General features: G+C 40.3%; 1 protein-coding gene, 1 non-coding gene and 1 pseudogene across 3 annotated transcripts in view; 1 reads left to right on the top strand and 2 right to left on the bottom strand.

Annotated features, from left to right (window-relative positions):
- The window catches only part of GAB3 (GRB2 associated binding protein 3), an 89784-nt gene that overhangs the window by 28491 nt on the left and 48295 nt on the right, over positions 1–12998 (bottom strand). The gene's annotated exons all lie outside the window — the stretch shown is intronic.
- On the top strand, positions 2642–4221 carry LOC116628426 (annotated as a pseudogene).
- LOC116628436 lies at positions 5799–5905 on the bottom strand. Its single transcript, XR_004298622.1, has one exon. It is a non-coding gene; the product is annotated as a U6 spliceosomal RNA (small nuclear RNA).

Genomic DNA, 12998 nt, shown 5'->3' with positions numbered 1-12998 from the left:
AGACTGAACTTTGAATGCATTTCCCATCCCATGCAGTGATCCGCTGGCAAAGGGTGGAAGCCTCGCTGGCTCAAGAGTTTCAGCATATACTCTGACCGACCACTGCTGACCAGTAAACTATGCTGACCCAGACCTCTAGGAAGCCAGAATTAAAAATAAAAGTAAGGAACACAAAAGACAAAAACTAAGCAGAGATTTCAGCAGCTGCACATTGTGTGCAGAAGTAGACTCCAGAAAATTAGTCTGAGCAAGTCATTAAATAAACATACACCATAATAACAAATCCTAGGTGGAATCAGAATGCAGTTGCTATAATATATTATCTAAAATAGCCAGTTTTTAAGGGCTCCTGACTAGCTTAGTCAGTAGAGATGCCACTCTTGATCTCAGGATTGTAAATTTGAGCCCCAAGTTGGGGATAGAAATTACTTAAATAAAAATCTTTAAAATAGTCAGTTTTCTTTTTTTTTAAGATTTTATTTATTTATTTGAGAGAGAGAGAAAGAGAGAGTACACAGAGGAGAGTAAGAGGGAGAAGCAGGCTTCCCGCTGAGCAGGGAGCCCGATGCGGGGCTCAATCCCAGGACCCTGAGATCATGACCTGAGCCCAAGGCAGACACTTAACCGACTGAGCCATCCAGGCGTCCCATTTAAAGAAATTTTTATTTTATTTTTTATTTTTTTTAAAGATTTTATTTATTCATTAGAGAGGGAGAGAGAGCACACAAGCAGGGGGAGAGGCAGAGGGAGAGGGAGAAGCTGACTCTCCGCTGAGCTGTGAGCCCGACATGGGACTCGATCCCAGGACCTGGAGATCATGACCCGAGCCAAAGGTAGACGCTTAACTGACTGAGCCACCCAGGTGCACCTAAAATAGTCGGTTTTCAACAAAAAATTAAAACAGACACAAAGAAGGGGTAAAATAATGATCCATACACAGGAAAAAAATCAGTCAATAAAAACTGTCTCTGAAAAGTTCTAGATATTGGAATTAGCAGGAAAGACTTCAAAACTGCTATCATTTTTTTAAGAGTTTATTTATTTGAGAGAGAGAGAGAAAGAGAGAGCACAAGCAGGGGGAGAGGGAGAAGTAGACTCCCTGCTGAGCAAGGGACCTGATGCAGGACTCGATCCCAGGACCCTGAGATCATGACCTGAGCCAAAGGCAGCTGCTTAACGACTGAGCCACCCAGGCGCCCAAAACTGTTATTATTAATATGTTCAAAGAACCAAATGGAAACCATGTTCAAAAAATTACAAGATAGGGGCACCTGGGTGGCTCAGTCAGTTAAATTGCCTATTCTGGATTCCAGCTCAGGTCATGATCTTGGGGTCCTGGGATAGAGCTCTGCATCAGGCTCTGCATTCAGCAGGGAGTCTGCTTCAGGATTCTCTCTGTCCTTCTCCCTCTCCCCTGCAAATGAATAAATAAATCCTTAGGGGTGCCTGGGTGGCTCAGTCATTAAGCATCTGCCTTTGGCTCAGGTCATGGTCCCAGGGTCCTGGGATCGAGCCCTATGCCTGGCTCCCTGCTCAGTAGGGAGCCTGCTTCTCCCTCTCTCCCTGCACCTCCACCTTGCTCATGCTCTCTCTTGCTATCTCTCTCAAATAAATAAAATCTTTAAAATAAATAAATAAATCTTTAAAAAAAGTTATAAGATAATATAACAATGACTCATCAATAAAAAGATAGAAATTGGAAAAAAGCAAATGGAATTTTGGAGTTGAAAAGTACAATAACTACAATGTAAATTCACAAGAAGTCCTCAAGAGAAGATTTGAACTGATAGAAAAATCAATGAACTCCAAATAGATCAATATAAATTGTCCAGTCTGAAAAAGAAATAATGAGAATGAAGAAAAACGAACAAAGCCTCAAAGACTTGTCACCATCAAGTGTACTAACATACATGTAATTAGAGTCCTACAAGGAGAGGAGAGAAGGGAGAAAAAAAAAGGAGGAAATTCTTTTGAAGAAACAATGGCAGAATACTTCCCAAATTTGATGAAGAACATTAATCTACATCTAAGAAGCTCAAAGAACTCCAAGTAAGCTAAACACAAACACATCAATACCTAGACACATCATAGTCAAATGTTGAAAATCAAAGGCAAGGAGAAAATCTCGAATGCAGTAAGAGAAAACCAGCTCTCTAGGTACAAGAGAATCACAGTAAGATTAATAGCAGACTACTCATCGGAAACAATGGAAAGCCAGAAGGTAGTAGAATTAGAAATTCAAAATGCTGAAAGAAAAAAAATCTGTCAAACGAGAATTCTACATCCGGCATAACTGTATTTCAAAAATGAAGGTGAAATAAAAACATCCCCAGAGAAACAAAGATCGAGAGAACTTACTGCTAGCAGATCTTCCTTATAAGAAATACTAAAGGAAGACTCTAATACAGGTTGAAAGGGAAATGACACCAGATGGTAATGCAAACCCTCACAAAGAACTAAAGAGAATCATGTAGGGTAAATATAAAAGACAACAGAAGTATATAATTTTCTCATTTCTTCTCTTAACTGATTTAAAAGACAAATGCATAAAACAATAATCCAAAACTTATTTGGGGAGAAGAGACACCTCCACAGTTGCCGCCGCATCGGGGATTTCTGGCTCTTTTTTCGTCGCCTTAAATTCGGATGTCTTTTATGAATAATCAAAAGCAGCAAAAGTTAGCGCTATCAGGCCAGCGTTTTAAAACCAGAAAAAACGATGAAAAAGAGAGGTATGACCCAACTCAGTTTCAAGACTGTACTATTCAAGGCTTCACTGAAACTGGTGCTGATTTGGAAGCGGTAGCAAAGTTTCTCGATGCTTCTGGAGCCAAACTTGATTACCGCCGACATGCAGAAACACTCTTTGACATTCTGGTGGCCGGCGGAACGCTGGCCCCAAGCGGTATACTGGCGGATGACATGATGCGTGCAGATGTTTGTGTGTTCGCAGCACAAGAAGACCCGGAGACCATGCAAACATTTGCTCAGGTTTTTAACAAGTCAATCAGGCGCTACAAATACCTGGAGAAAGGTTTTGAAGATGACGTAAAAAAGCTGCTGCAGTTCTTAAAGGGTTTTTCAGAGTCAGAGAAGAACAAGCTGGCTATGTTGACCGGTGTTCTTCTGGCTAATGGGACACTTAATGCATCCATTCTTAATAGCTTTTCTAATGAGAATTTGGTTAAAGAAGGGGTTTCAGCAGCTTTTGCCGTAAAGCTCTTTAAATCATGAATACATGAAAAAGATACCTAGGGGCGCCTGGGTGGCTCAGTCGTTAAGCGTCTGCCTTCGGCTCAGGTCATGATCCCGGGGTCCTGGGATGGAGCCCCACATCGGGCTCCCTGCTCGGCCGGAAGCCTGCTTCTCCCTCTCCCACTCCCCCTGCTTGTGTTCCCTCTCTCGCTGTCCCCCTATCTGTCAAATAAATAAATTAAATTAAAAAAAAAAAAGATATCTATGCAGTAGCTGCAAGTCTTTTTTCCTGCCAATAAACATAGCGTTGAACACTTCACCAAGTATTTCACTGAGGCAGGCTTGAAAGAACTTTCAGAATATGTTCAGAATTAGCAAACCCGAGAGCTCGAGAGGAACTCCAGAAAGAACTTCAAGAACAGATGTCCTGTGGTGATCCATGTAAGGATATAATTTTGTATGTCAAGGAGGAGATGAAAACAAAAACAAAAACAACATCCCAGAACCCATTGTCATTGGAATAGTCTGGTAGCAGAGCAAGCCATCAGGCACTTGAAGCAATACAGCCCTTTACTTGCTCAGTCTGAGCTGACTGTTACTGAAGATTCAAGAGTATTGCTATGACAACATTCATTTCATGAAAGCCTTCCAGAAAATAGTGGTGCTTTTTTATAAAGCTGAAGTCCTGAGTGAAAAGCCCATTCTGAAGTTGTATAAAGATGCACATGTTGCAAAGGGGAGAAGTGTCTTCCTTGAGCAAATGAAAAAGTTTGTACAGTGGCTCAAAGGTGTTAAAGAAGAATCTGAGTCTGAAGCTGAAGAAGGTGACTGAATTTTGAAACTACACCCTCAGTAAAGCGAACAGGCGTTGTAGATAAAATGTCATGTCTCATGTGTCCTGGTTCTTGCATCTTCCTACCTCCCTATATCAAGCACGATGTAAGGGCTTTCATGGCAAATTTTAACTGTTTCTATGGTTACTGGAAATGTTGGGTTTAGTTTCTAAAACCAGGTTTTTTTTTAAGGTTTTATTTATTTATTTGACAGAGAGACAGACAGTGAGAGAGGGAACACAAGCAGGGGGAGTGGGAGAGGGAGAAGCAGGCTCCCCGCCGAGCAGGGAGCCTGATGCGGGGCTCGATCCCAGGACCCTGGGATCATGACCTGAGCCGAAGGCAGACGCTTAATGACTGAGCCACCCAGGCGCCCCTAAATAAATAAAATCGTAAAAAAAAAGATAAAACTTAAAAAAAAGAAAAAGGACGTCCTTTTATATAACTGCAGTGCTTTTTATCAAATTCAGCAAATTCGACATTGATATAATATTATTATCTAATATAAGCAGAGAACTATCTGACTTTTTTACAAATATGAACCATTGCATTGAATGGATATAGAATAATGTATTTAACCATGTCTCTATTAATGAACATTAAGGTTAATTCCAATCTTTCACAATTTTCAATCACCAACCATGTACACATATAATTTTTTACATGTGAAAGCATTTTTTTTTTCTTAAGACTCTATTTATTTATTTGAGAGAGAGACAGACAGCATGAGAGAGAGCGAGCACCAGCAGAGGGGAAGGGCAGAGGCAGAGGGAGAAGCATGCTCCCCGCGGAGCAGGGAGTGGGGCTCTATCCCAGGACCCTGGAATCGTGACGTCATCTAAGCCAAAGGCAGCCACTGAAGCGACTGAGCCACCCAGGCGCCCCATTTCTGTAGGTAAAATTGCCCTTCACAGGAGTTAAACCAATCTACACCATCTACCAAAATTACAAATACTATACAGTCCCCATTCAAACACTGCTGCTGTCCCAATACTGTCCTTAAGAGCAACTGTAGGCTAAATTCCTAGAAGCGAAATTGCTGGGCCATAAGGTATGTTTCTACTAATGTAAAAAAATCACCAAGATATATTCTTTTTAAAATTTTTAAAGTTTTTTAAAGTTTTTATTTTGATCACCCAATGCCCATCACAAGTGCCCGCCTTCATCCCCATCACCTAGCTCACCCAACCCCTCACCCCACCTCCCCTCTGCTGACCACCAGTGTGTTCTCTATAGTTAAGAGTCTGTTTCTTGGTTTGTCTCTCTTTTTCCCTTTGCTCGTTTGTTTCTTAAATACCACATATGAGTGAAATCATATGCTATTTGTTTTTCTGTGACTGACTTATTTCACTTAGTATTATATTCTCTAGCTCTATCTATGTCATTGCAAATGACAAGATTTCATTCCTTTTTTCTTATTTTATTTTTAAGTAATCTCTACAACCTAAGGCTCAAACTCATAACCCCAAGATCAAGAGTCGCATGCTCTACTGACTGAGCCAGCTAGGCGCCCCTCATTCTTTTTTATGGCTGAATAATATCCAAGATATATTCTTAAGAGGAAAATCAATGGATACGGTAGAGTGTAAGAATGCTACTATTTGCATTAAAAAGTAGATTATATATGCATATTTTCTTGAATATCCAGAAAACTCTCAAGAAGGATATGGGAAAAGAATTGGGGGTAGGATTTGAAACCAGAAGGGTCCTCAGTTAGGTAGTCACTTATCAGAGCCTGTTTCTCCACCCATAAACATTAGAAAAGGAAAGCAAAATAAGGAATATTTCATGAATTTGCCAGTCATCCTTGTGCAGGGGCCATGCTGATCTTCTCTGTATCATTCCAATTTTAGTGTATGTGCTGCTGAAGTAAGCACTATGTACCTTCTTATAATAGTGATTTTGAAATATAAATATTCCTTTAAAAATTAAATAAATGAAATTTGGACTCAAAATATGAGTTATACAGCAGATTAGGCACAACCGAAGAGAGACTTCAAAAATTGAAAGAAATTACTAGAATTCAGTACAAAGAGATGAAAGATGTAAAAGAGAATTCAAGAAACACACAAGACAGAGTGTGAAATCTATAATACATATAATTGGACCCCCAGAGGAAAAATAGGGACAATGGAGAGGCAATATTTGAAGATATAGTAACTGTGAATCTATAAGCCACAAAAAGAATTAAAATCATCCCAGAATGAAGTTAGGAGATGCCAGAAGCAATGATAAACTAGCAAAATACTTAATGTAAGTGAAGCTTAAAAAAAATGACTGTAGGGGCGCCTGGGTGGCTCAGTCGGTTAAGCGTCTGCCTTCGGCTCAGGTCATGATCCCAGGGTCCTGGGATTGAGCCCCATGTCCGGCTCCCTGCTCGGCGGGGAGCCTGCTTCTCCCTCTCCCACTCCCCCCTACTTGTGTTCCCTCTCTAGCTGTGTCTCTCTCTGTCAAATAAATAAAATCTTTAAAAAAAAATGACTGTATAAAATAATACCAATGTTTATCCTATGGGATTTAAAGATAGAAGTAAAATATTACATGGTATACGCAAATAATGAATCATGGAACACTACATCAAAAATTAATGATGTAATGTACGATGATTAACATAACATAATAAAAAATAAAAATAAAAAAATAAAATACTACATGGTATTAGTATATTAAGTTGGGAGAGGTAATTAGGTCTAAAGCATTCTAATGTCTTTGTATTACGTTGGGAGAAGAGTAAGGATATTGATAAATTTCAGATATTAAGTATGCATGACAAAAATATAGAAGGTAATCACTAAAAGTAGAAATGGAATGTATAACTTCCAAATCAGTAGAGGTTAAAACTGAAAAGAGGTAAAAAACAAAACTGAAAAGAGGTAGCAAACTCAATTCAGAAGAAAGCAAGGAATGAGATTACATGTAAGAAATTTTGTACAAACAGGAAAAACAGAAACCACAAAATAAAATGGTAAAAATGAATCTAATTAATGTAAATAGGTTAACCTTTTTTTTTTTTTTAAGATTTTATTTATTTATCTGACAGAGAGAGAACAAGTAGGCAGAGAGACAGGCAGAGGGAGAGGGAGAAGCAGGCTCCCCACTGAGCAGGGAGCCCGATGCGGGGCTCGATCCCAGGACCCTGGGATCATGACCTGAGCCGAAGGCAGCCGCTCAACTGGCTGAGCCACCCAGGCGCCCCAATAGGTTAACCTTTCCAGTTAAAAGAGAAAGACTGTCAGACTAGATGAAAAATTTAAGTAACAATACAAAAAAATAGCTGTATGTTTTTTATAAGAAACGTATCTAAAATTTAGTCATGGAAAAGATGAAAGCCAAACAGTGAGAAAATACATACCATGCCAATACTAACCTGTTGGTTAGTATTTATTAGTAGTATTTAGTACTTAATACAGACATAGTTATGTTAATATCATATAAAATAGACTTTAAGACAAAAACATTACTAGAGAGTCATGTCAAATTGATAAAAGTTTCAATTCACTAGGAAAATATAAAATCCTAAGACGTATGTAACTAATAACATAGCTTTTAATGATACACAGAAAAATCTGACAGAATTATAAAGGAGAAAGAGACACTCACTCTTCAATCATAGGGGTAGACTTGAACATACCTCTCGGTGACTGCTACAATAAAGGAAACAGAAAAACAGTGCAGATAGAGGAGGGATGAACGACATGATCACTGAAGAACTTGACCTGAGTGACCTGCATAGAATACCTCACTGAGCAATTTCAGAGTATGCATACTTTTCAGGTATATTCAGATTATTCACAAAAATACCTGTGTATTGAGCTGCAAAGAAATCTCAAATTTCTAAGGACTGAACTAGAGGATGTTCTCTAACCAAAATATAATCAATGAGAAAAATCACTAGAAAATTCTCAGGTTTGGAAATTAAGAAATGCAGTTGTAAATAATGTATGGGGCAAAGAATAGAGACCACAATGAAAACTAGAAAATATTTTGAATTGAATGAAAATGAAAATATGACATCTCAAAATGTGTGGGATGTGGCTAAGACAATGTTTACAGAAAATCTGTAGCCTTAAACATGTACGTTAGTTAAAAAAGAAAGGCAGAAATTCAATAAGCCACCCATCCATTAAAAGAATTTAGGGAAATATGCAAATTACCTCCAAGGACGTACAACAGGAGTCAGGAAACTTTTTCTGGAAAGAACCAAATGGTATTTTTTTTTTTTTTACAACCCCTTAAAAGTGTAAAAACCATTCTTAGTTGGTGGGCTGTAAAAAAACAGGCCGTTGGTCAGATTTGGCCCATAGGCCACAGTTTGCTGACCCAAGATGGAAGGACAGAATAAAGATATGAGCAAAAGTTTATGCAACAGAAAACAAATATACAACTGGAAAAAAATTCAACAAAGCCAAAATTTGTACTCTGGTAAAAAACAAACAAACAAACAAAAAACAAAACAAAACAAAAACCAATGCAAAACAGGAGTGCCTGGCTGGCTCAGTGGGTAGAGCATGTGACTCTTGATCTCGGGGTCGTGAGTACAAGCCGCATTTTGGGCGTAGAGCTTACTTAAAACAAAACAACTAGTAAAAATGATAAACTGCCAGCAAGACTGATTAAGAAAAACAGATGAAGGCCAACATTATGAATATCAGGAATGAAAAGAAGCTATTATTACAGATCCTACAGATAGCAAGAGGCTATTATAATCAATTTTATGACAATAAATTTGAAAAATTAGGAGAAATAAACAGATTGCTTGAAAAATATAGAAAATCTGAATAGTCTATTAAAGACTAAAGAAAGAAACTGATTCCTTAATTTAAACACCTTTCCTCAAAGCAAACCCCATGTCCCAGTGGCTTTTGTAGTAAATTTTAGCAATCAACTAAGGTAGAAATAATACCAATCATACACAAATTTTTCTAAACACTAAAAAAGAAGAAAACTTTCTAGTTTGTTTTACGAAGTCAGCATAACCTTTTTCTCTCCTACCAAAACCTGACAGAGTTATCAGAAGAAAAGAAAAGTATAGGACAATCTCCCTCAGAAACACAGATCAAAAAACAAGTTCAAAACATGAGCAAAACAAATCTAGTAATTTATTTAAAGGATACCCTTTATGATGAAGTTGAGTTTATTTTAGGAATGCAAGGTTGGTTTGGCATTCAAAAAAAATCAACCAATAAACTTCCTCACATTAAGAAGATAAAAGAGAAAAATCATATGATCATAAAATGTTTCGGGGGGCCTAGGTGGCTCAGTCATTGAACGTCTGCCTTTGGCTCAGGTCATGATCCCAGGGTCCTGGGATCGAGCCCAGCATCGGGCTCCCTGCTCCGCGGGAAGCCTGCTTCTCCCTCTCCTACTCCCCCTGCTTGTGTTCCCTCTCTCGCTGTGTCTCTCTCTGTCAAATGAATGAATAAAATCTTAAAAAAAATAAAAATAAAAATAAAATAAAATAAAATAAAATGTTTCAACAAATTCAATATCCATTATGAGTTTTAAAAAATAACACTTGGCTAAGTAGTGTTATCAGAGAATGTCTTTAATCTACTGAATGGTATGAATGGTATTGACAAAAATCTGCAGGTCACATTATAATGGTGAAACGCTGGAATAAGAGAAGGATCCTTGTTATGACCACTCAGATTCAGCAAAGTCCTAGACTTCCTAGCCCAAGCAGGGACAGGAGAAAAAGTAAATGAAAGTATGTGTTATAAAAGATGAAATGCAGTTATTATTAGTATTTGCATGTGATATGATTGTAAACAAAGAAAATGCAACATAATCTCTAGTTTAGAAAAGCTAGATACAAAATCAAAACCTCAAACTAAATTAATTTTTTAAAGATTTTATTTCTTTATTTGACAGAGAGAGAGAGAGAGCACAAGCAAGGGAATAGCAGAGGGAGAGGGAGAAGCAGGCTCCCCGCTAAGCAGGGAGCCCAACGTGGGGCTCTACCCCAGGATGCTGGGATCATGACTTGAGCCGAAGGCAGACGCTCACCAACAGAGCCACCCAGGTGCCCCAAAACTAAATTAATTTTTTAAAAAGTTTTATTTATTTATTTGACAGAGAGAGACAGCGAGAGAGGGAACACAAGCAGGGGGAGTGGGAGAGGGAGAAGCAGGCTCCCGCTGAGCGGGCAGCCCGATGCGGGGCTCGATCCCAGGACCCTGGGATCAGGACCTGAGCCAAAGGCAGACGCTTAACAACTCAGCCACCCAGGCACCCCTAAATTAATTTTTAGATAGTAGCAAAAAAGTTATTAAAATACCATTGACAATAACATTAAAAAAAGAAGAAATATGTGGAATTACGTTAATAAGAGATATGCAAGACTTCACTAAAAACTATAAATCAAATTATAGACAGAAATCAAATAAGACCTATATAAATGGAAGGATATTTCCTGTTCATGAACTGAAAAACTCAACATTGTATGGATGTCAAATCTTCACAAGTTGGATTTGTGTCTGTATGTTTGGAACCTGACCAGCTGACTCTAAACTTGGCCTAGAGGGGCGCCTGGGTGGCTCAGTCGTTAAGCGTCTGCCTTCGGCTCAGGTCATGATCTCAGGGTCCTGGGATCAAGTCCCACATCGGGCTCCTTGCTCGGCGGGAAGCCTGCTTCTCCCTCTCCCACTCCCCCTGCTTGCGTTCCCTCTCTCACTATCTCTCTCACTCTGTCGAAAAATAAAAAAAAATAAAAAATAAACTTGGCCTAGAATAGGCATGGTACCCTTTAAGAACAGATGGGAAGGGGGCGCCTGGGTGGCTCAGTTGGTTAAGCGACTGCCTTCAGCTCAGGTCATGATCCTGGAGTCCCAGGATCAAGTCCCACACTGGGCTCCCCGCTCAGCAGGGAGTCTGCTTCTCCCTCTGACCCTCCCCCCTCTCATGCTCTCTCTCTATCTCATTCTCTCTCAAATAAATAAATAAAATCTTAAAAAAAAAAAAAAAAGAGCAGATGGGAAGACCTCAAGACAGAAATGTCAATAATTAAGGGATTGTGGCATTGGTGCAGACTGGACCATGGGGCCCAATGGGAGAGAAAGCAGAGCTGAGAGGCAGACCCTCCCATACACAGCATTTCCTTTATGGCAGAGGGGACACTGGAGAGTGTTGGGAATTTGAGGGCCTTTGCAATCGAGGGTGCTGGGTCACTGGACAGAGATCCATGTGGACAATAATGAACCTTGACTCCACTCTGCTGTTACACACAACCATTGATTCCAGGGAGACCTCAATGGGTTAGGCAGAATAATCAATTTGACGTACTCCCTCTGCTTTATTGGATCCATTTTGCTTCTATCCATCACTGTCGTTTTGGGTCTTTGTTTCATGGTCAAAACCTCTGTGGTTTTTTTTTAAGATTTTATTTATTTATTTGACAGAGAGAGACACAGTGAGAGAGGGAACACAAGCAGGGGGGAGTGGGAGAGGGAGAAGCAGGCTTCCTGCAGAGCAGGGAGCCGGATGCGGGGCTCGATCCCAGGACCCTGGGATCATGACCTGAGCCGAAGGCAGATGTTTAACGACTGAGCCACCCAAGCGCCCCAAAACCTCTGTTTCAATGAGTTTCATTTTGATGAGACTTTGTTGCTTTCATGTAAAAGAATACAACCTAATTGTTTTAGGTCTGTCTTGAAATTTTAAATTATTTCAATGTTTTGTTCTCCAATTTGAGACCTTTTTAAAAAGATTTCATAAGTGGGCGCCTGGGTGGCTCGGTTGGTTAAGCGACTGCCTTCGGCTCAGGTCATGATCCTGGAGTCCGTGGATCGAGTCCCGCATCAGGCTCCCTGCTCGGCAGGGAGTCTGCTTCTCCCTCTGGCCCTTCCCCCTCTCATGTGCTCTCTCTCTCATTCTCTCTCTCAAATAAATAAATAAAATCTTAAAAAAAAAAAGATTTTATAAGTAATCTCTACACCCAATGTGGGGCTTCAACTTACAAACCCCAAGATCAAGAATCGCATGCTCTCCTGACTGAGCCAGTCAGGCACTCCTTCAATTTCACTTTCCAAAATCTGCTTACATACTCTTTCAGTTTTCCCCTTTTGCCCACTGTTCACACGTTAGCACGTTAGGACCCTTTGTGTACTCAGCTACACTCATCTCATCGAGGTTGGCAGAAAGTAACGTGTAAAGGTCGCATCACTAAGGGCACTGGGGGAGGTCTCTGCCAGAGTGCCTTAGCTCCACAGTCAGAATGAGAAATTGACACAATTTGAAATGGGTTTGCATTCCTTAAACTTGCAGAATTCCTTTAAGATATGACCTTATTGGTAGCAGTGTGGGAGTGATTACATTGATCATATTTGGTTGGAACATTGGCGGGGGGCGGGGGTGGAGAGAGGGAGGGAGAGAGGGAGAGAGGAGGCAGCAAGGCAACCCCATCAGAATAAACAGCTTTACAGAGAAAGGCAAAAGAGGGCTCCAGGAGGGCATGCCAACAGACCAAGCTGATAGGGCTGGGTGAGAATGACCTTAATAGTGACAACTTGGTAAAAAGCTATACCACTAGCAGACAGTCAGCTAAACCTGGAAAGAACGTGTCAGGTGGGAGGAGGAATAGGGCCGATGGGATTGCTGGAAAAGAAAAGAGCCATGGTCTACCATCACACTTCTCACTAAGCACGTGAGAGCCAAAGAATGGAATCTGGCTGAACGGAGGCAAAATATATCACCTTCTATACCGAGCGGGACCCTGAGTGACTCCAAACAAACACCAGGAGCTTAGTCTCAGGTAGGGAGCTCATCACATGGACAGAGGCATGGCTAAGGGACAAGGGCTCTGACTTCCTTCAGCGGCCACAGGGACCTGAGGATCTCTACAGGTGGCCAGACTTGAAGGGGAATTTCGAGCATTCAGGGTGAGTGCTTCCACCAATGGCCTGGCTCTATTGGAAGACCAGACTGGCTTGAGTCAGGGACACCTGCAATGTCCTCGTGTGGACACAAGGAGTA

The sequence above is a fragment of the Phoca vitulina genome, unplaced genomic scaffold, assembly GCF_004348235.1.
Source record: "Phoca vitulina isolate PV1807 unplaced genomic scaffold, GSC_HSeal_1.0 scaffold119, whole genome shotgun sequence".
Classification (NCBI taxonomy): Eukaryota; Metazoa; Chordata; class Mammalia; order Carnivora; family Phocidae; genus Phoca; species Phoca vitulina.
Note: the sequence above shows the minus strand (reverse complement) of the source record. Positions and strands in the feature narration are given on the sequence as shown.